The sequence below is a fragment of the Python bivittatus genome, unplaced genomic scaffold, assembly GCF_059951505.1.
Source record: "Python bivittatus isolate LINGU-HERP-01145 unplaced genomic scaffold, Pbiv_v1 ctg000020_np1212, whole genome shotgun sequence".
NCBI classification, from domain to species: domain Eukaryota; kingdom Metazoa; phylum Chordata; class Lepidosauria; order Squamata; family Pythonidae; genus Python; species Python bivittatus.
In genome coordinates this window covers 110,789,023-110,816,423 of record NW_028277030.1, presented here as the reverse complement: position 1 = coordinate 110,816,423, position 27,401 = coordinate 110,789,023, and the positions used below count along the sequence as shown (strand labels likewise).

General features: G+C 37.5%; 1 protein-coding gene across 3 annotated transcripts in view; it reads right to left on the bottom strand.

Moving 5' to 3' along the window:
• The window catches only part of ESRRG (estrogen related receptor gamma), a 439,525-nt gene extending 412,257 nt beyond the window's left edge, over positions 1–27,268 (bottom strand). Inside the window, exon 1 of one of the 3 annotated variants that reach the window (XM_088146649.1) lies at positions 27,140–27,268. The gene's annotated coding sequence lies outside the window, so the exon portion shown is untranslated. The remainder of the gene's footprint in view (positions 1–27,139) is intronic. The other 2 variants (XM_088146629.1, XM_088146635.1) reach the window with 2 other exon arrangements.
• Between the last annotated feature and the right edge of the window lie 133 nt (positions 27,269–27,401).

Genomic DNA, 27,401 nt, shown 5'->3' with positions numbered 1-27,401 from the left:
TCATTAACCTGAAGTTAAGAGACAGCATGGAAATGCAACTAAATACTGACTTTGCCCTTCAGGTTTTTTTGCCACACAATTACTGATGTTATTAACCTCTCCTACACACCTTATGGTTACATTAGTCAGTCACAAATTGTTTTTGTTTCTTTATCTAATTAGCATTATCTATACAAACTGATATAATCTATAGGGTATCATTATTCACTAAGGTCCGCCCCGATAGGAAACAATCAAGCCCAGGAGTTCTATTTGTTTGGGTTTTGCCAGCATTTTTCTAATCTGGGAACTCCGAAGGAAAAGCACTCCTCATTCTTTGTGTGTATGTTTGTGCGTGGAGGTGGGGTTGGGGGGATACCGTAAAACTAGTATTGCAGAGAAAGCAAAGACTGAAGGTTTTTATTAAAAATAGGGAAAGGTCAGTCCCCTTTCCCCAAAAGGTACTATGAATGCTTGTAGAAATTATTAAACCACAGCCTTTCCTTATTGAATTCAGTGTAAAAAAGAAAGCAACGGAAGAGGGGAAAAAACTTTTTCTGTCTTCAGGCTTCTTGAAATATTTTCAAATGTGGGGGAAAAGTGGAAAACTAGGTTTTCTGTCAAACACTTAACATCAACAGTTCTCAAGGACTGCGTAGCAGAACCAAAATTATTGAACCTAATGAAGTTAAAATTAGTCTGCAGTAACACACAACCGTGGCAATGTTTTACATTAGTATAATTTAAATTACATATGATAGTTGGTCCTCAATAAGGCACTATTTGCAGACTTCATCCATACTTCAGAAGCATAAATTGCTGGTCCTCATTACACTGGGAGGGGACTTAAAACTGACCTTTTTACCTATAATTTTTTTTTTCTTTCTAACCCGATGAAATGTTGGAGAGAACTTATATAAAGGGAGTCCAAGCTCTGTATCCCATTGGTCTGTCTGTCTGACTGTCCAACAGTAGAATACATCTCCAAAACTTAACAGAATGGACTACATTTGGCATTGTGGGACTTTCCTTAAAAGTTCACACTCCATACATTTTTCAAATATGCCATCATACACAAAGTCATACACTGCATTAAGATTTATAATCAATATGCAAGGGAAAATAAAGTGTATTATTAGAATACATTTTATTTCAAAATTATTTTTCTTTTCTTCCTTTTCTTTAAATAAAGACTTGGATGTTACTCATAAAAAAAAATGTTAAGTGTTCTGTGTCCATGAACAGCACAGGACTGAATGAGTCCTTCAAAGCTTTGAGAGAGAAAACCAAAAGACCGGATTCACACACACACGTTTATTACAGCCCTAAGGCCAGATACAATCAAAGTATGCAATAGCAACCATCTTACATTTATATATATCTATAAAACAAAACAATTAATATTATTTAATCTAGTAATTAAAATAATCATGTAAGTAACATGTATCAAAGTAAGGTACTATGTTGTGGAATTTTAACTCTAAATAATGGTGGAGCATATTGTACAGATGGTACCACAAAACCAGGCAACTTGGGAGGATATTTCCAGGTCTTTGTCTGAAAGGAGTAACATTAGATGGAAGTCACACTCCCTGCCAGGAAATCTCTTCAATATCGGGTATATATATATATATATATATCTGTCTAAAATCCTTATACATTATATTATACAATATAATAGCATATGGCTTAGTGTTTCTATTGAGCCGTCTCCACATGGACATAATCGAAGGTGCATAGGAATGCCCTTAAAACGTCCAAAAAGGCCTGCTGAGGGCAATGCGTCCATTCTAGCTAGGGTGAAAGCTTTATGAAATTTCAGAATTGTAATAGATGTTAAATAAGAAGCTGGAATGAACCCTTGTGGTAGAAACTGACAAATATTGGGGTGCAGCACCTTACTTAAATTTGTTTGTAAATCTATATCCCAGATACATTGTTTAAGGGCAGTTCTAGCATTATCAAATCCTAATAAGCACAGTGTTTGCATAGAGAAGCCCAGCAATTGAATTTTATCTAAGGCTTGTTTTTGTCACGATGATTTGAAATGAAAAGACTGGATTCAAGAACTAGACACTCAAGGGGGGGTGTCTCCTACTGTGAAGTAAGATCTGGGCTACAGATACATTACTCAAGCATATCAATAGCATAGATAATTAGGATGGTGCACTAAAATGGCCATGTGCTTTGAAGTGTGCATGCAGTTGGTACACAAATCTTTTTTTCACTTGGAAGTTGAAGCTCATCATAGTTTTGTACATATTTGTACTCTCATAACCTACACTCCACCCTCATTAACAACATCGGGCAACCATATTGGAATGGCTATTCAGAGGTTTGAATACAAGTTTCTCAAATGCTAAACTAAAAAAATGTTTTCCATTTTGTAAATTCACCTTACCAATATTATTTGCTTACAGGGGTGTAAGCAAACCTCAAATACAGTGAGGAGTTGCTCCAAATGCAAAAAGTGGAACAAGCAGGCCTATTGATCATAACTATTTGTTCCTGCATTTAGGAGCAAATAATCATATGTTGCCAAGTTCAGAAAAAAGCCATATCCTTGCATGCATATCACATTGTATGGATAGTGGTGGAACAGTGTATCTGGTTTTCCCATCCATGCAGGATTTCTTTTCCTGCATATAGCAGGTTCTGAAATGGGAAGAACATACAGAAGGCAGATTTGTAGTTCTGTGCTCTCTTCTTTTTTCCACTCCAACATAAAGCAAGAGTACACATGAATCCCTGCATATGAAATAAGCAGCTGCTTTTAGGTGGATAGGTTTGATGCAGAAATACATTGAGAAATGTTTTTATATGGTTCAATGGGAATTAATAGGTTCATTTAAGGTGAAAACAGACAATAGTTTAGTTTTTCCAGATAGCTGATATATGCTACATTATACTTCATGCGGCATTCATCCCACTTCTGCTTCGTTTTTTTTTTTTTTTAAAAGCCTCCTCAAAAGGAAAACAACAGAAATGTGATGTAATTCTTCTCTCAAACTGCTTTTAGTGCTCTTAGAAAACCATGACCCATCTATAGCTGCAAAATACAACAGAAGCACTGGCTTTGAACAAAACAATTAGATATATTTTAAGGGTGTGAATTAAGTAGTATGTAATGCAGAGATTCTCCCCAGAATCCTTTGCAATGTTGCAGAGGATGCTGTCATGGCATTCTCAGATCATGTGCCTCTGCGACATTGGACCACTGCAAGCTGGAAGAATCTTTACAGCTGCCCAAGCAGCTATCAAGCAGATAATGTGGCAAGATTACAAAATAGAAGGGTATGGCAGCCCACCTCCTTCTTTCATCTAGAACATTCATAAGGCATATGAGTCATCTTGGCACCAAGGAGCTCTTTGAAAATTAATTCTGTTTTCAGATGTCTGAAATGGAGCTTTTTCTTTTTTTCTTTTGGTGAAAAAAATAGCTTGTCAAGTCTCTCTCAAGATCTGAAAAGGCTATAGTAACAAACTTATAAAATCGTCGTTGTACATATTGTTTCAAGCTGTTAAGAATACTAATATCTAATGCAGTTCTTAAATTCATTATCATTTTCCAGTTCAATTCAACACTGCAGCCTAGGTATCTATGATCTATGTTGGCAATAAACTGCTCCAGGCTAACTCTAAGGCAAAATTTAGACTTGAAAAATTGTGCCATTACCACTATTATATAATACAAAACTTTGGTGATCTTCTGCCTATACATTATGGAGTAAAATGGGGCCAAAGTGATTTTTGCATATTTAAGAGAAAATACAGATAGCATAATCTTTGGTAAATTAAACTCTGAGGCTGTGAATATTGAGAGAAAGTGAGCCATGAAATGTTGAGGACATCAACTGAAATGGAGAAAAGGGGAAACACTACAGGAGTTGAAAACAACACATGTTCCTCTCCTAGCACAAACAGAAGATGTGGACTGGGACCACAGCAGTGCACAGTATTAAAATCTCTCTTTGAAAAAGAGAGATGAATTTGATTAGGAAAATTGATTTACTTTGGAATATTGATCTGATTCATAAAGAAAAGATGGTTTGTACATACGCAAATCTGATCAAGTTATTAAATCAATGTGGAATTAATTTGACAGTTTTATTCGGAAAGTTGATTCAGTTTGTCTTCTAATCAAATCTCTGAATCAAATATTCACACACCCCTATTAATTTTCAAAAGCCATTCATTCAGTTGTATGAACTATACTTCAAGTAGTTTAAATATCAGTCTGAAAGAGGGGTCATAAATTGCTTTGCAGGCCAGGGAACAGATTATCTCTCATGTATCTATAGCTGCTGGAACTGCCAGTGGTAGCTACTACTGTCCTATGTGTGATTTGGGAAGAAGAACCCTAGCACCATGAATGGAGTGTGGCATGCCACTAAGTAACTCATGTTCAGTTGTGGGTCTGTTCCTTTCTATTCCTCCTGCCACTGTTTTGTGTGGTGGCAGTAAAAAGGGTGGAAAAGCTGGTCTGTTAGGAGCTATAACTTTCTAACTAATAAGGCAAACTAGAGAAACACTGGATACCTGCTTTATTTGAAAAAATATGTGCTATAAAAATTAAATGGTGTATTTCATTTTTAAGAAATACACGGAGAAATAAGTTTCTTCTAAGCTTAAGTTGGAGTGATGTTCATTTATAACAAAAAATAGATTCTGAATTTTCACACAACATAAAAACCAATTGTGTCAGAATGTAATTATGTGCCTCCAGAGAGGAGGAATTGGATGAAAATATGCTTATGAGGCTAAAATAACTCAAAAATTATATTAAGAAAAAAAGATGTATACACCGCAAAGCCACTTTGTTCCCCAGAGAGTTAACTCTTTATTATTTACTTTACTGACAAAAATAATACTTACATGTACAATGCTATAGATATAAGTAATTTTAATTTCAGCAGAGCATTTGACAAAATACCCTACAATGTTTTAATCAGAAAGTATGGGCAGGATGGCACAATTATTAAATGGAGACATGGCTAACTAAGATCATGCTCAAAGAGTGCTTGTCAATGGCTTCTCATCAGCCTAGAGTGAGGTATCTCTCGAAGCCCCACAAGTTTCAGGCCTGGATTCTGTACTTTTCAACGTTTTGATTAACAGCTCCAACGAGGTATGAATAGAATACTTATTAAATCTTCAGAACATACAAAATTTGGCGAGGTAGCTAATATCATAGAAGACAGAAATAACATTTCTTAATAGGTTGGAGAAGTGAGTTGAAAATAATAGAATGAAATTTAACAGAAATGCAAAGTTCTTCAGTTAGGAAACAGAAATTAAATGAACAGATACAGAAGGGGATCTATCTGGCTTGGTAATAATACCTGGCTGATAACTAAGGTCCTGGAATTGTAGTTGATTACAAACTGAATATGAATCAGCAGAGTAGTGAGGTGGCAAAGAAAACAGTTTTAGGCTGAATCAACAGAAGTGGATTCCAAAACACAGGCAATATTAGCTCCTTTGCATTCTATATTGACCAGATCTCATTTTTTTAATGACCAGTTCTGGATGTCATAATTTAAGCAAGACAACTGGAATGGGTTCAGAGAATGCCAGGTAATGAGCATGATTAGAGGCTAAAAACTAAATATTTTGATTTATAGCTTCTGTAAGCTCCAAGCAATTGTATTCCAGGCTTGCTGAAGGGGTCCTAACCAGGCTAGGAACTGCAATGTTTTGATGCAGTTTCCCAATGTTTATTTTCATAGAACATTAACCACTGGATATCATGGTTTACACCATCTCTATTTCAATGGGGGCAGAAAGGAGACATACAAGAAAATGGAGAAATAGGCAAAACACACTGCAAAGCATTATTATGAGAAAATACAACTGTACATATCACTTGGGTTATTGTGATGACATAAGTCTTCTGGACTAAGAGACTGAGCCAAATACATCACTCCCCTCAGTCATGAACTATTTCTAAAAAGCAAAACAAGTCAGATGTCAAAATATTGGTTCTTCCAAATTGCAATACCAACACATATTACTGACATTTTATGGATGATTCAGGTGGAAATTCTATACATATTTAGGTGGGAACATGCTCTATTTTATATAGTGGGACGCACTGCTGAGTAAAGGTGCATTTAGGGTTGCACTGCCTGGCTACATTTCTAAACACGTTTGCTGCAAAATGAGATCCACTGTCCTAAAAAGACATTTATGAGGAAGGAAACATTCTTGGTTTATGCTACAAATTGCTACTAGGAATCCACTAGGGGACTGAACAGCAGAATAGAAGAGAAAATCTTGAACTGTTAAAAAATAAATTACAATTAAAATAATTTATACATTCTTCCCTTTAGCTAAGAATTCAGGATGATATTTAGGATTCTCTTCCTTCCTCTTTTTTCGTTTCATGATAATACAGGTAGTCCTTGCTTAATGTCCACTGATTCAACGACTGTTCAAAGTTACGATGGTGCTGAACGAGGGGGACTTATGACAGGTCCTTGTAGTTGTGGCGGTTGCAGCATCCCCGTGGTCACATGATCGTGATTCAGGCACTTGGCTCACAATTATGATGATCACAGCATCTTGCAGTCGTGATCGTCATTTGCAACCTTCACTGCCATCTTATGATAAGCAAAGTCAATGGGGAAACTGGCAGGAGGTCACAAATGGCGATCACATGACCATGCAGGATTCACCTAATGATAGGAACTGGGACTGCTGGAACTGCTGTCGTAAGTCAGCGTGGTCACGTGACATTGTGCCTTACAACAGCGTGGCTTAGTGACAGAGTTCCTGGCCCGGATTATTGTTGGTAAACTACGACTATCTATACTGAGAAGAGTTTTAAGCAAGACATACAGAACTTCAGGATTAAATGAAGATTGTAACCACAGTCTCCATAAAATCGAAATCTGGTTCTTTAATCACTCCATTACCCTGTAATGTACTAGTTACAACGATTTGTCTCTGATGTGCCTAGAGAGAAATAAAAATATTGAGAAAGGGGGAGGATTTTCTAGTATACCAGCAAACATTGTCTCGCATGAAAATGTGTTTTATTATCAATCCTTTTGAAACATAGTTAGAAGTTCTCATTTTCCAATGAAAGACAAGTTACAAATTGCATGACTTCTCTTTTACTTTGCAAACCTCAGCATAGTCCCCAAGCCACTTTCAATTTTTATTTTAAAAAATATCAATAAAAACTTAGAAATATTTCTTTGAAGGTCAGGGAGATGGGCAAACTGGGTTTGATGCTTGTATTTTTTTAAGGGATTGTCCAATCAACCTTATGAACATTTTAGAGCAGTGAAACATCATAAAACAAAAGCTTGAGAGGTAAACCAAGGAACCAACTGAACAGAGAGCTGTTTTCACCTACACAGATCTATGGTGAGTTAAGTAGCCCAAACTTTTTCACACATGCAAAAGTCAAGATTTAATTTTCTGCAAGATTACCTCCAATAATTACAAAGTTTCCTTTAAAAACTGACAGCTACAGAATCCGTAACAACTGATCTTTTATCCCTTGGCTTTTTGTACTGCATGCCATGCACATATCCATATCACATATGGTTCATCAGTTGAATAAAGGCAATACCTTACACTAATTTCTATACCTGCTAAAATTAAGCCCGTGAATAGCCAAGTTACATTAAAGGCTCACATCAGAAAGGCAAGTAGGCAAGTTGGTAACCACCACAGCAATCCATCTGCTGATCAGCATGCAAATTCTGAAACCAGTTTTACTATGAAAAGTGGCATTAAATAAGAAATTGGAATTCTTAAAGCCGTGGACTTTGAGGTTCTGTTGCTTGTAGGCATTAGCAATGCATTTATTTGAACTTGCATAGTTTACTCATAAGGATCAGATCCTTCTGATGGCCAATAGTTTTAGACAAGCTATGCTGCCTCATTAAACCACCTCTACAAAACTAAGATTCAGATATCCACAATACCATAAAATAATACTAGCTACAAAATTATGTGGTGATATAATCCATTCAATGGGTCCAGCAGTAACAGACTTGGTTTGTAAACATGCTTACAAATGGTTAGGGAAAACATACACATAGCATATTTTGATTTAATATTGTCTTTTAGCCAAAATTCTTTGCCTGTATGTACTTTTCCTTATTATCCTGATATTGTCAATTTATTTTTGGATATTTTGGATATCTGAGGGCCAATTATCTTATGCTGGATGATGACCGCAATAAAGTTATTGTATAAACGTACACAGACATCATAAAACATGCTGTAGTCTTCACATTCTCAGCAGCATCTACTGAGAAGTTGCTGTATCTAAATTTTGCAGAAGTCATCTTATCAAGACTGGTTGGCTTCATAAGAATATTTACATTGTAAGTTACATTTCCCATCAATTACCAAAAACTACAACATATGCCAGATTCTGCAGGAGCGTGTACCATACAATGAACTTGATCCAAACTTACTCTATTTAAACTAAACCAATTTAAATAAATTTAAATAAGATTTTTTAACAATAAATATTTAAATGTAAATATTCATAAACATTTTAAGTGTTCATCCCTATCCCATCCCTAAGAATGGCAATAGCACAAACTCCTTGCATTACTGTCTAGTTAGCTTATTAAGTGTGCCTAGCAAATTATATACCTGCTTCTTATATTGTAATTATTGGGTTGGCTGGATTACAAGAAATTCCTAGCTGATGAGTAAGCAGGATTTAGGGAGAACAGATCCACAATGGATCAGTGTACCATCTTACAACTTTTTATACAGATATACACAGATAGGCAACACTGGCCCTCATATGTTGCCTTTATTGACTTAGATCAGACCATCAATTCTATTCAAAGGGATGGACTCTGGTGGAAACTGTCCCTCATATCGTGATTGGCATGTGCTCTTCCTAATTAGGATGCAGTATGAAAATATAGTCACCCAAGTTAGATGTGATAGAGCTGGCCACCTTACTGCAGACATTCCAATCTCCTGAGGAGTGAAACAGGATTACATTCTAGTTCCCCTGTTATTTAATATCTATGTGAATTCAGCGGTAGCTACCTTAACCAAAAGGAAAGTGTACGCTCTGAAACACAGTGTCAGGCATTTGGCTGTACTATTATATGCTGATGATGTAGCAATTCTTTCACACAGGTGGGCCTTAGGAGAAGTCTGCGAGCCTTAGTAGAAGGACTTACAATCAATCACTCTAAGACCAAAATTATGGATTTCTTGGGAATCCCTAATAACCACAAATATCAATGGCAAATTGGAAATAATAAATTGAAGAAGTCCCAGCTTTTAAATACCTTGGGGTAATTTTTCAGACCTTAGTGGGAACAAATTAGAGCCAGTTCTGTCAACACTAACAATAACACAAAATCGATTCTGGGCTTTTTTAATTCTAAAAGGGGATGCCTTATACTTGCTCCCATCAAGCTTTTCAAAACTAAAACTATATCTGAAATGCAGTATGGTGCACAGATATGTGCTTCCATTGATTCAAAGCCCTTAGATGATGACCAATCTAGGTTTTTATGAGCATGCTTCCATGCTGTGTTTCAAATACATGGAATCAGATATGATTCCAGTGGAGGCAAGACTTCACACTTACTCTCTTATTGGCTTAAACTCCTATTTTCTAAAGTTTCACAGGCCCAGTTAGTTCTTCTTGATGGCTTTTCATCAAGGTGGAAAGCAAAAATCTCAGCTAAACTGTGTTACTGTGACCTCTCTATTGAATCTTTGCTGCCCCCAGATTTAGAGGGAATTAAAGCCAAAATCCATCAAAGAGTCCATAAAGTTAAGAGGAGCTGAGCCTGACTCAAAGGAAACTTTGCCTTTTCGAAAATGCAAAATATATCATTATCATCAGGTTTAAAAGGGGTGGGCAATCCCTGACCAATGGAGCATATGCACCCTCTCTGAGTTTTTGGCATCGCCCTGAGAGCCCGTGCCTGATTTGCTATGCAATCCAGTGGCACAGTTTGCCGCCAACATTTCAGAGCAGTGTTTGAAAAGTCTCATGCTGATCATCAGAGGTGGCCCTGTTTTAAAAGATACATTTTGCTATATTTCAATGTTCCATATATTCATGCATTCGTATCTTACTTGCATCTCTTTTGTTTTGATGGATGGTAGTTTGACAGAACTACACTGTGGCTGGGGTTTTTCCTGCAAAGAGATTAATCAGTGGAGGTTCTATAAATAGTTGAAGCAATTATGACAACTGGAAGTTAGGGCTTTAGGGCAGTGTTGTCCAAACTTGGCCACTTTAAGATGAGCCAAGTTTGGACAACACTGCTTTAGGGAGAAAAAAAAATGGTTTTCTTCTTGGCGGTTTACAAGTGATCATGTTGATATTCTGTTTCAAAAGACTTCTTAAAAAATTTCTATATGCACAACAGAGCTTGGATGACAAAGCTATCTTGGCATACTTGGGGATATCAAGAATGAGAAGCAGATCTTTGAATGGTTGCAGAAGGCTGGTAATACCACTAGATGAGTCCTCATTTCACAGCATGAGAAAAAGGGCTAAAATGGTAAGTTTTCATCTACATGAGCTGAAAGCTAAATGGTTGGCTTTAGCCTAAAGGTGTTAATATGCATAATGAAAGAGTAAATACTACTGATTTTAAACAATTTTATTGCTACATGTATATGTGAAAGATGGAAGTGTTAATAAAATTAAATATAGGCTGAAAAGAGAGAAATTGGAGCCAGTGTTTTTCCTTCTGCATAAATGTTACTTGCTAGAAAACACTCATTGCAATACTGCACGGAGAAGGATATATTTCTCCCTAAAAATATTTGGTAACTGAAGTACAAAATAATAATATACTTAACTTCAAAAGTATCAGACATATTTATACAATATACTTTCTAAAACAGATGCCATCTGGAAGTGTGTTCTCTGGTCATGTGTTCTCTGCACTCAAGAATAGAGTATATCTTAATTTTGCATCAAAATTTGAATTCAACAGCCTGGCCATGTTTACTCATGAGTAAATTCCACTATTCTCAGTGAAGCCCATTCCATACTAAGCACTTATCCAACTGCAGTTTGAATTCTATAAATTAAGAAAATCAAGTCAGGTTGCCTTACTTTACATAATTTATTCTGCAACTCTCCCTTTTTATATGAAAAGAATAAAGGAGCTAAATAGGGCACAAAAACTTCAAAAACTTCATCTCCTGCTCCAGCAAATCTTATCCAGCCATTGGAGTGGCAGCTAAGATTTCTCTATACACTTTTAAGAATTAGCTCTAGTAATTCAGTATTTTTTTAAAAAAAAAAACAGTACTAGATTTGATCATTGCCAGAGCAATTTAAACTGGTCAATGTAAGAAACAATAAACCTGGATTGGTCCAGAATGGGTTTTGTTATATTAATTTTGTACATACTAAGGTAGCAAGCCAGAAATACCTGGAAGAATTCACTTTTTCAGTGGAACATGCGTCACTGTGAATCTGGTAGATATGCATGATTTAAACTGAACTTTAGGGGGGGGGAAATGAAATACTTTTCTTTTAATAGTGAACAGAAACCAATACTGTATCACATGAACCTTACTATAATTTCTGTTAAAATCGTTTCATGTCTGGTTGCTTCTGCCATCCTGACTCATTTGTATTGTTTACAGCAAGTCATTGCATTCAGCAGTTAGTGGTTGCTGAATCCATGGTTACTAGTTTTTACATTCACTAGTTAAATAGAATGCAATTCCTCTCTGGATTTCATGAAGAATACACTTAATAAGCCACAATTCAGCTATCAATCAGTCTAACCTGGGATAAATTTTATAAAGAGACTCATATTAAACTTTAATTTAAAAAAGAAGTTAGGTTTTTTATTAGGTGTAGCTACAAGCAGGCTATGTTCAGATATGGCATCCTGATCATAAACAAATTCCATTGGAAAATTATCCCCCCCCAGCCGAAAATGAACTTATTTAAGAGTAAGTGTAATGAGGATTCTGTTTTGTGGGTTATTTGTGTTCATCCATGCAAACTGCCTCCTCTTTTTTGGCTTTCTAGAATAATAAAACTACTTTCTTTTCAAGCCTTAATTCTTTTTTTTTTTTTTAATTGGAATGTCCCTGGAATGCAGATACAGAGTGCTTAAGTTCAGTTTTAATAAGACTGCAGTCCAAGCAAAGAAACTTAGCCAGAATAGTCAGATAAAACAGTCAAGGGTAAAACTCAGTTAAAACAAAAGTATCATTTACCAATAAATTAAGATTGCAAACACCCAAGTTTCAATGCTAATTAAGATAGATGCTGATGGATTGCACTTGCCTTATTTATTTACTGTTCGTCTGAAGTGGCATATGAAAAAAAACTGCCCCTTGTTTATCAGGTAGACAAAAGCACTCATTTCAATTCCCAACAATAAAATTAAAAGACAAGAAGCAGAAAAGTTCCCTAGAGCTTGTTGGCTACAGTGTCTATCTCATCAGCCTCTAGAAAGCAATGAAGAGTTAAATCAAACATTTTACCAGCTCATCTACTGCAAAGTCACTGTATCAGAAGCCTGAATTGATTTGTTTCCTCAGAACGAATCGAGGATGAATGTAAAAGAACGTGGGGAAAGGGAGATAAAAATCCCTAACAGAGGGCTAATCGGATACTGTATAATAGTTGATTGCAGGTTTGCACCGTGCTATTGTTGCCTAAATCATACTCACAGGTTCTGGGTTCTTCCAAGAGTTTGGTGCAGTTTCAAGGACAAATGTCTTAAGGATGCCTTTTCTAGTCTGCAGCAATGATCTTGACTCTGATCTGATTATATGAGCCAAATGCAAAGTCTGACACTATTTAAAAAAAAAGAAAAGAAAAGATGATGCTTCTTGTGTAGAAAAGAAACCTTGAGAAAAAGGCTGCTTAAACTACAATGGCTGATTTGCTCCCTAGTTGTAGCAGCTGATGCCTGTTTGCAGCCCTGCAGAAACCTTTACTGAAAAACCAATGGCATCACATTTCAGGGAAGCTTACGCCAAGCTTTACAGTGCAAAGCAATTTTTTTTATAAACTTCATAGAATTCAAGTAAGTTTACTGTGGCATGTGTGGGGAAAAAACTTTTATATGTACACTTTTTATAAATAGATGCCAAAATTCCACAGTTTTTATGCTTCCCTGTGAAGCAAATGCTTTTATGTATGACAGCTACCAGATACAAAGAGGGATCAGGAATTCTCTACCTTTATTTATTTATTAGATTTTTATCCCGCCTTCATTATTTTTTATAGATAACTCAAGGCACTGAACATACATAATACTCCTTCTTTTCCTCACAACAACCACCACCTTGTGAGGTGGGTTGGGCTGAGAGAGAGTGACTGGTCCAAAGTCACCCAGCTGGCTTTCATGCCTAAGGTGGGACTAGAACTCAGAGTTTCTCTCTCCTAAATAGTGGAAAGTTTAAAGTATTGGTTTAAGCTGGGTAAAATTGGTTTACCCAGTTTCAAGTCCACGCTCAGCTATGGAAGCTTAATGGAACAGTCTCTCTGTCTCTGAGTTCAACCTACCTTATAGGGTTGTTATGTGGAAACACCAGAGAGGGGCACATTAGGTATTAGGTGTGTCACCTTGAACTCCTGGAAGAAAGGCAGAATATAAACCTAACAAATAATTCAAAGAGATAAATGTCTTGGCCTCCATCCAGTGACATGGCTCAACATGGCTAGAGTAAGCTGCAGGAATTTCTTCAATTTTTTTCCTATCTTAATTTGATCTTCTATCTTTAAAGTGTTGGGGATGTTTTATACTCCTGTTCCAAATCCATTGCCTGAATATCCCACTGATTTCAACCAAATTTCCACAATATAGATTGACAGTGTGAAGTGTGATTATCCCAAAGTTGTAATTATGTCAATACTGTAATTCTATTCTTACTATTTAAGGGAAAGAACTGCTCTTTTACCAATCAACAATATTCAGTCATCCTATCTTTCCCTTTTTTGTCATAAGAAAGGGTGGGAAAAAATGAACCAATTACAAAAAAGAGATAGTGGTACCTAGAGGCTCATAAAACTCCAGGAATGAGGAGAGCAATGGAAGAATAAAAACCTTGGCCAGAAGCAATCTAAGTCCCATAAAAACAGTGGAGCCAACTTCTGTGTAAACCAGAAATAAGCCCTACCAAGTCTGTCTGATTTATCCTCTAGTAAATACATATAGGACAGTCATACACAATCTGAGGTCCCAGGACAACATGAAGCCATCAATGAACTCCAAAATGATTGTAGTTGTTAATGTAACAGAAGATGAAAACTCTGAAATAGAGTATTGGAAGGTAGGTAACCATATGTATTATTGAGGCTGTCATGCAATATTTTGGATTCAGTTCCAAAATGGTGTTTCAGAGCATGCAGAACAATTGCATATTTTTCTGGGATTACAGCACATCTGTATACACTATTCAAGTAATGGTAACTAAAACAGAAGCTAACATTTGTATCACTGAAACAAGAGTTTCTACACCCAAATAAATAATCATCCTTCATTAGTTACTTTCCATTATTTTCACAACTCTCCTTTCTGTATCAGTCTTAGATGATGATGATGATGATGATGATGATGATGATGATGATGATGATGATGATTTAAATTTATTGGCCACCCAACTCCAGTGGACCCCTGGCTGTGTACAAAACTAGAACAAACGTGATGGTGATGGTGCTATCCATTCAATCGTGTCCGATTCTCGTCAATTCTATGGACCAGCTCTCTCCACCATTTCCGATCTTGTTCAGATTCTTTTAGTTGTTTTATGCTCTGGTTGGTGTCAGCTTTGATGGTGTCTAGCTACCGTGTTTTTTGGTGGCCTCGTTTCCTTTTACCGCTGACCATTCCAAGCATAACTGCCTTTTCCAGTGAGTTTGATCGCATGACATGGCCAAAATAAGTAAGGTGGAATTTTGTGATTTTGCCATTCAGCGATATGTCTGGTTTTATACGCTCCAGAACTTGCTTGTCTGTCACTTTTGCTGTCCAAGGAATGTGCAGGAGCCTTCTCCAACACCACAGCTCAAACGAGTTGATTTTCCTCCTGTCTAGTTTTTTCATGGTCCAACTTTCTCAACTGTAAGTAACTATGGGAAACACAATAGTGTGGACTAATCTGCATTTAGTTACCAGGCTGATGTCCTTGCTTTTCCATACTCGATTCATGCTCATCATTGCTGTGAGACCTAGTGTGATTCAGTGCTTTATTTCTGGACTGCATTGACCACTTTGATCAATCTGCGATCCTAGGAAAGTGAATTCTTGCATGCATTTGATCTCTTCACCGTCATTGACATTTCCATTCCTCACAGTGGTCATGAACTTGGTCTTTTTGATGTTAAAGAGAGGCCAGGTATAACAAACATAAAAACAGCTAACATTAAATCAAATAGACAATCCAGACTAAAATAATCTAATAGACAGCAAAATCAACACAACAAAACAGGGGCCATTGAACAAGTAATAAATATCAACCCCAGGCCTTGGACCAAATGGGGGATCTCCAGAACACTATGGTAGATCCAGGACTCAGTCTGTGGAGAGACAGGACTTCTTGTGTTAGTAGGCATAATGACATCATCTGCTATGGATTAAGGCACCCCTTTTGTAAAACCCTATTTCTGTACTTGTAGGCAGAAAATATTCTGTCTTCACACACACATCCCCCTCTATAGACTGGTGTAGGCTTTCACAGCTGGTATCTGTTGGGCAGTGTTGGGCTTCAGGGTTTAGTGACTGTGGTCCAGAGAACAGATTTCCTGGCATTTCACCGGCAACTGCAGCTGGCATCTTCAGAGGCAAAGGCAACTGAGCAGGGACTGACTGGGCTCCTGTCTTTATAGCCAGGACAGAGCTTACAAAAGTCAGGACACCTGGCTATAAAGACAGGAGCCCAGTCAGTCCCTGCTCAGTTGCCTTTGCCTCTGAAGATGCCAGCTGCAGTTGCCGGTGAAATGTCAGGAAATCTCTTCTCTGGACCAAGGCCACTAAACCCTGAAGCCCAACATAATCTCTCTTGGTCTTTCCAAGAAGTACAGCAAAAAGAGATGAATAAGGAGATGACAATGGAGGGCGGGGGGAGAGAAATAACTACAATGGGAAGGAAAATAAAGAGAAATTTGGGAATAAAATGTGATAGAGATGAAACAACAGGAAGAAGTACAAGGAAGGAAAGAAAAGAAAATTCTTGCCAAATTCTCAACAGGTTTTTGTGGGTTCAGCATATATAAACCTATGCTTACTCTCCAGAAAGTTTATTTGACTTCAGTAGCTCTTACACCCAGGTACTCCCTGCTAGAAAAGATAGGTATGAATCTGGAGATTAATCCTTGTCACTGGTGGTCAAGTGATCTTGATAGTTAAATGTGCCAATTAGCAGCTATAGCTACTGCAGCAGCTACCACGTTATCTGGATAGGGGAAACTTTGGCATGATAGTTCCTATGCTGGTAATAACAAGAAATAACACACTTTATATTGTACTGTTCATGAAGTGCTTTAGAAGCTACAGCTTGTGCAGTCTGCATGGATAAATTGTTCAACAGAGCCCCTTAGTGCACACACAAATGTGTGAAGGCACTGCACTGACCACCACTTAGTTACCAAGCATTTGTAAGTCATTTGGGGTTTTTTAAAAGCCCTAAGCATCTCAGGGACAGGTTATCTGAAGAACCACCAGCTTTCATGTAACCCTGCCCAGTCCAGGTATTCTAGAGAAGACATCCAGAACTCTCTCTAGAATTTACCCAGACATTAGTAGGATGACAACTGCCCAGGATCAGACTACTTTGTAGATTACTTTTTAAAAATGGAGTTTGTATTTTAATTCTTTTATTACTGATACTTTATTACGTTATTTTACTGAATACGGTTCCTATTGTTTGTTAAAACAATCGTCTTGGTCTCCTTTGCAAGGAACAGATATTATAACATCATCATCCTCATCTTGCTGACCATATCACACCCTTGATTTATATTGTGGAAGTAGCCAGTTTGTACTGTGACATTCACCAAGCTGAATAAACTTTTCATGGACACTGGAGCAGCTACCATGGTAAAGTATTGCTGCCGTAAATCAAAAACTAATCAACTTATTCCGAAATTCCCTTAATTTCTCAATTTACCATCAATTCTTTAACTATTTTATTTTTTAAAATATATTTGATAATTTATTGTACCAATTATGTAATTTTTAAAATGTGAGCCATTTTTATTTTGTTTAAAATGAAAAGCAGTACATACATTTTGTATTGCAAAATAAGTAAAATAAATAATTTTCCATCAGAATGTACCTGTTTTTACTTAAATTTGCTGCCTAGTTCTATGGCTATTTTTAAATATATTTTGGTAATCTACTGTTCGTATTGTGTAATTTTTAAAATGTGATCCACTCAGTTTTTTTAAATAAAAATCAGTAATACATTTTGCAAATAAAATAAAATAAACAAAACAAATTAGATATCATATTGTGACCTGACCTGTTTTTAAGACTGTTTTCTGCTTCACTGTAGTTATACTGTTTGATGTTCCAAAGTTTCTAAACTGCTGTTATCTTGAAAATCATCCTGGGAGCTTTTTCTGAACTGAAAAGCACATCAGAAACAATTAGGAGTATTGTCTCTTATTGCCATAACTGCTTTGGCTCCCACAATATCGTACTGTCACTGTGCCACAGGGATGCCATCAAGCAACAGCTTAAGAGAGGCAGGTCTTGGCTGTGTTGCTATGGATGCTGGAGTATAGCTGATAGACAAACAGACAGACAATACATACATACATATACACATACATGGAAGGAAAGGTATTTTTCTCCCTCTAGGTTTGCCCAGCATAAAAGTCATACGTCCTTTCCACATAACAGCATGATCAAGTATTTCACTTTAGTTCATGTTAGTGGCTGGAAGAGACTTGTTTCTGAGCATTACAAGAATGGTTAAAATTATTTCTATTGTCCAACGCCCTTCTTTTTCCCCAGACACTCCTAGCTATCCCATGTCATTTCTTCAGTAGTGTGAACCTTGCTCCACAGAGAGAAACTAACAGTTTAGCAAAAGAGCATGGCTAGTATTCAGACAAGTTAATAATAAAAAGCCTAGGAATGTATGGAGCCCTTGGATACAGAACAGTTCATTGGGACTGGAAATTATTCAATCATCATTAAACCAGGAAGGTGTATATGCCCTTTTATTTTATTTAGAAGTAAATGGCTAAGGAGACATATCTTCAAAATGGATACTTCTTGGTAGAAGATGGAATAATTTGTATCACAAAGAGGAAACGGTTTGATTTCAAAATATTACCCATAAGGAGGAGGCTACAATTTGGATTCTGTTTAAAATATAGCTAAGAAATGTGAAACAGAACAGAATAAAACAAGTTGTTTTAATTTTTTCTTTTATTAATTTTAAAATAATTTTAATTAACCAGATTTTCTGGAGGCTTTCCCCATTTCCAAAATCCTTTTGCTCTACAGGGGGTTAGAAAGGACCTGGACTTCATCTGCACTTGGATGTTCATGATAGTCTGCATATATGCAGAGTCAGCACAGTTATATCTATTTGAAGGAGGTCAGTGTTCATCTCTTAGGCCATATGGAAAGTACATCAAATCTCCCTACAGTCAAGCTTAATTACTGGTGATGGCAAACAATTTCTATACAGATGTTATTTTCTTCTTCAGGAATATTCTTTTTTCTTCCTAGTCAAGCCAAAGCATTTTCCTATCCTTGTAGTACCCAATGCCAACCTCGCTTAGGGGGCTGGTTGCTCCTGCCTGTGCACACCATCCTACAGAGTGAATGGGTAAACCTTACAGCAAAAGGGATCATTCAACTTCCCTTTTCTCTCCTTTTTGATGTTCTCCTATTTAAAGTTTTAGTTGATCTCTCTATCATTCTCAGGTAACAGCAAGGGAGCCAGTTTTGATGAACCAACCTGGAAAATATAAACAAACCCTCCTGTCAACTAAATTGGTTTAGGAAATCAGACATATAGTATCCTCACTAAAAACATTACTTAACTTTTACATAATAAAACTCTAAAATGAAAAATAAACAAGGAACTACTGGTAATAGAAAGTTAAAAATTATGTGAAAATCTTGAAAAATCCATGATGCAAATGCATTCTTACTCTACCTTCCTTTAACAAGTATATTCACTGTCTCAAAAAGAAAATCCACGTTTTCTTTTTCTAATCACCAGGAATATCACCTCTTAAATATAACTTGAAGAACTGAGACTTGTGGATAGTCTAAAATAATCCAGAACTAACACCAGCTACAATGAAGAAAATGAGAGTGACACATTTTTCTTTTTTCTGTTGTTTTTCTGTGAAACGTCTTAAAATAAATAACAAAATGGGGGAGGGGGGGAAACAAGGGACTGCCTTTCAAGAACATTTGGAAGCTACAGCTGGTATATAACTACATAGCTGCTTGGGCAATGATGGGTACATCCCACTGCTTGGCTGCTGGTTAGCTTCTGGATACAATTCAAGATGCTGGTTGTCCCCTTCAAGGCCTACACGCTCCGGGCCTAGTTACCTGAAATCACCTTCTTCCATATTCATCTTCCTGTCTGATCAAATCAAATTCCTTCCAGGTCCCATCCCTACGTGATTGCTGTTTGATGGGCCTCAGAAATGGGCTTTAGATATGCTATCAAGATCCAGCTGTTCCATCTAGCCAAAGAAGGGATGCTCTGATTGAAAGTAAGAACGGGTTATTTTCCTTTTTTCTTATGGATACTTTTATGATGAGATTGTCAGCCACCTAGAACCTTCAGGATTGGGTGGCATATTCGATGGAGTAAATAAAGAAATAATTCTGGGTGTATATAAATAAATGCACACAAGTACTGTATGTTTCAATTATGCTTTCTTTGTTACCAAGAGATCACATCACACTATGTGTGATAATGCCCACACTGATAACAAATACATTCTACAGAATTTTTCCATTGAGTTCTTGCTTTAAAATCATGAATAAGTATATTGAAATAATAAAAAGCAGTACTGTCATTTATTAAAATAAAATTAAAAACCCACATATTTCGTTTACAGTTATCAATTGCTTTTCTGTCTGAAAGCCTTAGAAATACATGGTATAAAACAAACAAACAAACAAACACTCACAAGAATAAGACAGAGGATAAAGCCAATAAAATCTGTCATATACAAAGTGTATCAGCTGTTAATATACCCACTGAAGTACATCAGCTGCAGTGTAATCCAGGAAAAAGAGCTGCAGAGCAATGCTACATGTTTGCCCCCACATGCCGCCATCTTTTCTCTGTAAATTCAAAACATTGCACAGCCCTACCAACCAAAGCAATCCTGGGAGAAGGCCCACACATACCTCCAGAGCAGAGACTTGGCATTCAGAATGTATCAAAATTTCAATCCTACTTGTAAAACCTTCAGGCAAGGATAGCCACTCTACTTTGTATGTTAAAATCAGCACTTTAACTACACATTCCAGAAAGTTAGCTCATCCTAATAATAATAATGACCATGATACAACTGGAACCTATGTGAATATTCATATACAGTGGTACCTCTAGTTACGAACGCCCCTCCTTACGAATTTTTCAAGATACGACCAGCTCCGGCCCCAAAAATTTACCTCGACATGTGAACTCCGCCTCTACTTACGAACCGGATCCGCGGCCATTTTCCCTGCTGCCACACGGTCGCGGCTTCCTGTGGGTGAGATCACGGTAGCAAGGAAATGTTCGGTGAGGCTTGTGGTGTGTTTTGTGGCATTTGGAAGGTTTTTGTGGTGTTTGGAAGGTTTTTGAGGTTTAAAAATAAAATGCATATGTTTCAGAACTGTTTAGCCATATTTACATTGAACCTTATGGGGGAAATTTACCTCGGGGTGTGACCAAATTCGGAGGGCGGATTAGCCGTATTTACATTGAACCTTATGGGGAAATTTGCCTCGTGGTGCGACCAAATTTGGAGGGCGGAACGGATTAACCGTATTTACATTGAACCTTATGGGAAACTTTACCTCGACTTGAGACCAACTCGAGTTGCAACCAGAATCATGGAACAGATTAAGTTCGTAACTAGAGGTACCACTGTATAGGCGTTTTCGTGTAGAATTATTTTCTACTCAAAATAGCCCAGTGAAGCTTCATGGACGAGTGAGAATTTCAACTTGTGTCTCTCCACATCATGTCCTATGTTCTGCTTATTACAGTACACCGAAATGTTTCTCAAAACATCCTTCCCATACTGGTTTTCATAATACTTTCCAACTTTTAACAGTAAAATTATGGACATAGTGAAAATTCTGCATTACATTGTATCTGAACCTGACTTGAGGATGACCAAGAAAAATCCTATACTCCTGATGCCTTAAATGCTTAGGATTTTAATGCTGTCCCCTATGAATCTAGTATAGCTTTTCAGCCATGTAGGAATGGCATCCATAAACTGAAGGATAGTGCTTAGGAATTTGGACTATCTACTGGAGGCAGCCCATTTTAAACAAACATAACTTAAAACAGGCAACATTTGCAGTCTGCCTAACAATATTTTCTCCTGATTTCTTTGTGCGAAATTGTAATATAATTTGAACCCTATGCCTGTTTAACATAAAATCACCTGCAATAAAACAAATAAAATATCTGTAGGACCAGAGCCTGGTTTAGTTCACCTCCCCCCAACACACAAACACATACACACACAGAGTCACAGTCTCTCATGTTAACAAAGCACCCATCTCATACTGCTGTCATAATGAAATCTTCAGGGAGCAATAGAGTCAAACTGCAGGTGCACCATTCCCTTATTCTCCATGCAGCCCTGCTAGATGGCATCAACAGTTGTTCTCCTATTTTCACTGCGGGAAATTACCAGGTGCTCCCTATATAGGAATAATCAAGTGAAATCTAGGTCAAAATCAAAGGAAGTCTGCCCTATCCATTTGATGGGGAGGAATTCACATGCAACCATCATGGCAGTGAAAAAACAAGGAACTTGTTTTGTAATTATAATATATCCATAGACACTCCATGGATAGAGTGGACAAAAGGATTGCTGTTTTTTTTAAAAAGGATTATTTTTCCAAAGGCAATAAAAATCAATATAAAGCTGCAATATTAAAGAAAATTTATAATCATTATTCAAATAGCTGACTTGAAACGGTCCCTTGTTCATGGGGAAATCGTCAGTTAGTTTTTCAAGTACCAGCAGTTCAGTCGAAAGATTCACCAACTGCCCTCTGGAGAAAACTGCAGATCTGCATTTAAATGGAGATATATTGTTTCCAAATGTGCAGTACCTGGAAGGCAGATACTGTCAAGGTTTCTTAGCGAATGGATTTTAAATTGCATTAGATAAGTTTCATTGCTGTAACCTTTATTGTTTTATACGAGGGTAGCTGTTTCCTTATTATTTTGTCTGCATACAATTTTGTCCTAATAACTTAAAATTACATTCTAATCCATAACAAAGCTTCCAAATAACAATATATTCTTTTATAGACATGTGGTGTGGACACAGCCATACTGGCCTTCATGAATAAAGCTGTAAACGAAACTTAGATTGTGTTTGGCAAGTTAATTGAATTATATGGACTAAAGCCATGAAATATTTTATAAAATGTACTCAATCTTTTTGTATTTCAAAGATATTTAATACATATCCTCTGGCATGTAACTCTGAATTGTTCCATTTACTTTACTTTATTTTTAAAAACGTCTAACTTTAAGCATACTTTAAAACATATGTGTAGAAATAGAGAAATTTCTCCCACCTCCAAGGAGGGGTGTGGAACTTATGTAAAACCCTATACTTGGGAGGGTGATGTAACGTAACATCTGTATACACAATTCTGAAACTTTTCAGCATGTTTTAAAGCATCCCAATTAATGTCACCTTTTAATATACGGTTATGGTTAACACATTTGTAGACAACGTATTGAAAAACTCTTCCAAATCAAATAATTCCACCTTTCTCATCTTGCACATTAATGTAAATATATCTATGTATTCCTTTTAGCAAATGAAAGCCCATCCAGAATAGTTTTGTATAAGTAAGCCGTTAAGGCACATGTAACATTCAAAAAGAAACACACACACACACAATCTATTTCAAACACTCAGACATTAGTCTTGTTGAATTTCTGGTTGCAATGAAATGTCCCTGTAAACAACATGAGAGAGAAGAGACCAAGATATCGTTCTCAGCAACGCTTCCATCAGAAACCCTTCAGCTGACTACTTACTTTTCTGTGCCTTATCTTACAGCACTGAGATTCCAGTGTTGGTTCAAATAAGGTGGAAATATCTTTAAGATCACTTAATATCAAAATACTGAAGCCATAATAAGCAGGAACATGATTGGCACAGAATATTTTAGATAGTAAACTTTTCATTTGGGAAATAGACTGCAGAACAGAGTATGATAGTGCCTATGCTTAATAAAGTTATATTACCTACTTAATATTTAATACATTAAGTATCAAATTACCATTTGCCACATATGGTTTTAGGTAAGAATTTTATGACTTAATTACAGATTATTATTATTACTCCACTTACATACTGTTGTGTAGCATATAGAATTAGCATATGCATCAACTAAAACAATCCACCTTCCAGGTATTATTATTTATTTATTTATTTAATAAATTTATATGGCCATCCATTTCATATACATGACTCTGGGTGGCTAACAATGAAAAACAAATAAAAACAGGATAAAACAACCAAAATGTATTGGTTATTATTATTATTAGATGTATAGCCCACCTTTATTTTGTACAACTCAAGGTGGTGTTCATAATGCTCCTGCTTCCTATTCTCCTCACAATATCCCCAGTTACTATATGGTAGGCCATAATCGGCTGTGACCTTCAGCACTTGTAAGGTCATCAAACACTACTTGAGGTTTCCATGTTTGTTCAAAATCAAAATATTCAGTAAAATCAGCATACTTTATGTATCAAATATATGCTGCTAAAGGCACAGAAATGAAGAATGAGAAGTGCAAAACATTTTAATTTTTGAGTTCTTTTCTTTAATATGACAGTTGAACTAATGATATATCCATAATCATGAGCCAGAAGGGGAAAAACACAGACTTCTTGTGTACTCACTTAAAAGCAAGGTTGATGAACTTGATTGTTATACTGTGCAATTTTAGAATTAGCTAGAAATGCCTATTCCAATACACTGTGACTTGGACAGCATTAAGACTTTCGTTCCTCCTTCCTGTGCCCCACATACATTCCAAAGGGGAAAGAGGGATCTTGTGGCAGATGGGCGGTGACTAAATTTGAAATATAATATAATATACTGGGCTCAACGGGGATTGCTTCCAGGAAATTGTACTGCAATCTTTATTCTACTGAACTGTTACATGCCTTGAAGTGGAATCTATTACAGAAGATAGCAGTCTATAGTGACATCTTTTACCAGCTGGATGCCTTCTAAATGGGAAGACATACATACATAACTCAATCTAGACCTACATATCTGGGCTACAAAACTCCAGAGAACTACTAGAAAGCAGCACAGAGTTACAGAAAACTCTGCCATCCAGCATTTTGCCATCTAGCATTTTGCAGGCCTAATATGGTAGGCCAACACCAATCAACACAGCTTAGAGAAAGCTGTTTTATATGGCCTCCTCATACCTTTTCACATGAAATCAGCACTGGATACTTAGAATCTTGGCTCTAACTGCCTGATTTATCTTTCAAATGGTACTATTCTAACCTAGCATCTTCAATGAACATATCTCACACACTGTTATTTGAAGAACATTCAAATTTACTTTCTGTTCCCATATACTTGTACAACAAGTTCTATGTGGAATTAAAGCCTATGTCAGCCCTGCAAGGTAAGCCAGGTCAGGAAACAGAGACTGCAAGGACTACTGGAACTCTATTGTTGTAGGGCAGGGTTCCTCAACCTTGGTGACTTGAAGATGTGTGGACTTCAACTCCCAGAATTCCCCAGCCAGCAATTCCCCAACCACACATCTTCAAGTCACCAAGGTTGAGGAACCCTGTTGTAGGATACAACAACAGAGTCTCAGAAGCCTGACAGAGTCCTCCCTTCATCCTTGCAGAATCAAGGCTGGATTATCTGGAGTCTCTTTCTTGAGCTGCCTCCTTTCTCAGGACTAAGTTGTCATTTACTTTCTCCCTTATTATCTCTTAATGGTTTGGCTAACAGTTCTTGCATTCCTTTACTAAGGCTGTCTGCAATGCCCTACAGTCTGTTTCATAAGGTTTATAAAATGTACAAACCTGAGTAATCACGACCCATGACCGTGCCGCCACCCCCCACCCGAGCCTTTGGAGCCAAATACACCAGTCCATGGGTAACTTTCAAGTCCATTTTCATATGAAGGTTTAAAAAACATTAACCATAAGCTCCTGGTTATAAACCCTCCTTTCAAATTACTCAGAACCTAATGGCACAAATGCCCAGATCCTTTATTCCCAGCATATACAAAGGTGTTCCCCTTTGCACACTTCATTATTTCTTTCATTAACTACTGTACACACCGCTGTAATTTGAAATATGAGATTTTAAACTATTTCCCTTCAGTGTTAGAAAAGTGTGAAACCCACAAATAGAGGGTGCAAAACATTTCAAAGTCCACGTTTTTGCACAGCCCATGCATATTTTACAGTGTATGTACATTCTATACATACCAAAATGCCTGCTTGCATACATATAGCACCCTGACTTCAAAGACTTTTGAACCAACACCTAAGAAAACAGAAGATATGAAGCAACTCACAGAAGAGAAGGTACTTATATCCCCAACTCATCTCTCATAAAAAATGGCTTGCTGTGCACGCACACCTACCTCGTCCAGCTTTTCTTTCCATTTCTCCCTTTTTAGAGCAGCAATGCTCTTCAGATTAGTACAAGTAATATATAATGTATATCAGAGGAAGGATGAAAATATATTGTCAATATATTAATATGTCTGGTATGGCAATTTTTGTGCATGTCAGACCATAGGCTTTTACTTTAGAAGGGGATGTAAGAACTTCATGCCATAATCCCACATGCCTCTCGATTTTGTGAACAGCTCTGCACCATTCCTCACTGCCCAATCATTCTCCTGTTCTCTCTCTCTCTCTCTCTCTCACACACACACACAGGTGGAACCGAGTCCCACTTCAGAAAAGCTTATTCTCCAGAATACAGCTCAGTTCGTATTAAGTTGAAAGCACATTGCACTGAATGGTATTTATTCCTCAGTTTACAGTACAGAAGCCTAAACCGTCTCAGACAAGCAGCGTCATGTAGCAAAATCGTATTAATAAGCAGAAGAATGGATAGATGTATGGAGATAGACAGACGGTTAGATAACAAATGATAATAAATTTCCTGGCATTAACTGGCAGGCCTCTTTGGCTCTTATAAATCACTCTTGCAAAGTGTTTTAAGAAAGAGAAAAAGGAGGGGAGGAGAGGAGAGGAGAGGGAAGAGAGGCGCTACTATCTCTTCCCGGATTACTCGCGCCCTACGTAGCTTTTCGTGCACCGTGTGCCAAGGTCCTCGGACGGACCGCGCTGCCCTTGGCGGTCTAGGAGGCGAGACAGAAAAGGTGGCAACCGATTGGCAGAACTGGGGAGGACGGAACTTCTCAGGTCCTTGAAAGGGGATCAAGGAGAAGTGGGATAGGGGTACATTCCGGGCAGCAGCACATCATAATAAACAAGCACAGGTACGATTGCCAGCACACCGAACCGGTAATAGCTTTAAAGTCGCCCTTCCGCTCCAATCCTGTTAACACCCCCCCCCCTTATGTTCAATAAATCAATGCTTTATCTCAGGGGGCAAAGTCGGAACAAAACCTGCCCAACCGAACCTGTCAGGTACACACACAAGCAACAAAACAAAACAGAAACTAAGCTACCCCTTAAAATGGCAAAAAGCGAAGGCGAACCGGCGGCGGGGAGAGAGAAAACAATCAATCGCGCCTGGCGCGCAGCTTTGACTCTTTGATTTCCATGAAAAAGGACGGACTCCACGGAACGGGGTCTGGGGCTAGCAGCGGAGGAGAGGAAGAGGAGTGCAACAAACAGAGCTATCCGCTGCTCGCTTCTCCAATTTGTAAAGAAAAAAAGGAAATAAAAATGCCCCGGGTGCAATGTTTGCTTCCAGATGTGTATGAAGAGATAAGGTCTGGACTCGGTTTACCTGGTCAGGGCAGAACCGCAGGCGGGTTAATCAGGTGAGTCGCCGGGGATTGTAAAGAAGCCGAAGCCGGTTTTTTTGCTAGGAAAGTCTACAACACCATGCAGGGACATTGCAAAATCTTTACACACGCCTCCTTTCACTGGGCTTCCGCGACCTCAGCCGGAGAAGGGGGGAGATGCTTGTCCGAGGCAGCCCGAGGCCCCCTCCTCAAGCAGTTGCCCGGGGATCGGTAGGCTTCCCCGCAGGACGGGATCCATTGAAA